This window comes from Triticum dicoccoides, chromosome 5B (genome assembly GCF_002162155.2).
Source record: "Triticum dicoccoides isolate Atlit2015 ecotype Zavitan chromosome 5B, WEW_v2.0, whole genome shotgun sequence".
Classification (NCBI taxonomy): Eukaryota; Viridiplantae; Streptophyta; class Magnoliopsida; order Poales; family Poaceae; genus Triticum; species Triticum dicoccoides.
In genome coordinates this window covers 475,747,165-475,749,038 of record NC_041389.1, presented here as the reverse complement: position 1 = coordinate 475,749,038, position 1,874 = coordinate 475,747,165, and positions in this window count along the sequence as shown.

Below are 1,874 nucleotides of genomic sequence, written 5' to 3'. Positions count from 1 at the left end.
ATCCTGTCCGTCCGTGGTGGGGCCCCGCGCGCCAGCGACGGAGCGCCTGCGCTAACTGTAAACGGATAGGGACGCCCCACTCGCTCGCCCCCTCCTCGATCTATCCCGCTTCCTGGATCTCTGTCCCTCGCCCGATCTTTTCGTCTCTTTTCCCCGGGTTTTCTCCTCTCCGGCTGACGCACGCACACGGAAACGGCAGCGAAACCGCGGACGGACGGCTGGATGGATGGCCACATGGACCCCGTCCACGCACCACGCGCTCATCCGTTTCGGTTCCGCCCTATTGACCAGGATCCTTTGTGGATGGGATGGAGTTTTACTTACGGGCCTCCCTTCGGTTGGGACAACCATATTTCTAGAAGGCTTACCTTCTTGCAAGCTTTTTCTTTTAGGGGCCCCTCGGTTTTATCATCCCATGGCAATAAAAATACGTCTTTAAAAAAACTTTCATTCTATTAGTCAAACATCAATACATCATCATGATAGTACAAAGAACACAAGAAGCTCTAAAAATTGCATCCATGTCCATAGACCACCGTCAACGACTACAAGCACTAGAGCGAGCCAAATACGCGTCGCGGTCATCTCTCCTCCCTCACCGAGGCCGGCCAAACCTTGTTGTAGGAGACAACCGAGAAGTCATCATGCCAAGGCACCAAAGGACAAGCACATCAGAACAACAACTGTCACCGACGAAGAGAAATGGAGATCGAAAGAATCCAACGTGCAGACACACAAACAAAGACTAGATTAACCCAAGACAAGCACCGTTCAAATTCCGCGAGACCCTTCGAAAACACATCTCTACACGCCCTCCAACAACGCTAGACACACCACCGGGACGGGAGTTAGGCGGGGAGAACTTTATTACATGTATAGGCAGCTGTCACCGCCTCACCTTCTTGATCAAAAAACAAACCCTAAACAAACTATACAACACCCAAAAACAAAAGTAGTAGGCCTCCTACCGGCAAAGGCAGGATCCGCTGCCACCTCTTCCAGAGCAGGATATATAAGCCCTAAACAAACTAAACAACACCCAAAAACAAAAGTAGTAGCCCTCCCACCGGCAAAGGCAGGATCCGCTGCCACCTCTTCCCGAGCAGGATATATAAGCCCTAAACAAACTAAAAGAAACACCTAAAAACACAGCACCCCCACCCACCCACCAGCAAGGACTGGGATCCAACGTGCCTCCATGGCCCTAAGGTTGCAAGAGACGAGGTAGATCGGTGATGGTACTGGCGGGAGGTGTGAAACCCTGTGTGGTAGTTGCATGGGAGAAAACGTTTCGTGGCTATGTGCAGCAACAAAATTACTTAGAACTAGCTCAGAAAAACATTCTAGCATAGCGATCACCGGATCTACTTATTAGATACTCCCTCCGTCCCAAAATATAAGAACATTTTTGACATTTGCTAGTGTAAAAAACGTTCTTATATTTTGGGACGGAGGGAGTAGAATATTGGTAACACTATTATCTTGTAGGAACATATTAGAAGAAATAGCAATTACACCCATGTTCATATACCACCTAACGACGACTACAAGCACTGGAACCAATCAAAGGCGCGCCACCGTCATCACCCTTTCCTCATCGGAGCCGAATAAAACCTTGTTGAAGTAGATATTCGGGAATTCGCCGTTCTAAGGCTCGAAAGGACCATCTAACCAGAACAACAACCATCATCGATGAAGAGAAGCATAGCCCAGAAGGATCCAAACTACAGACACACAAATGCATGCCCTATCAACACATCCACCAAAGACAAACATCCACACGCCCTCCGGCGACGTTGGATGCACCGCCTAGACTGGCGCTAGGCAGGGAAGAACCATATATATTCATCTTCAGGGATCTGCCGACGCCTCGC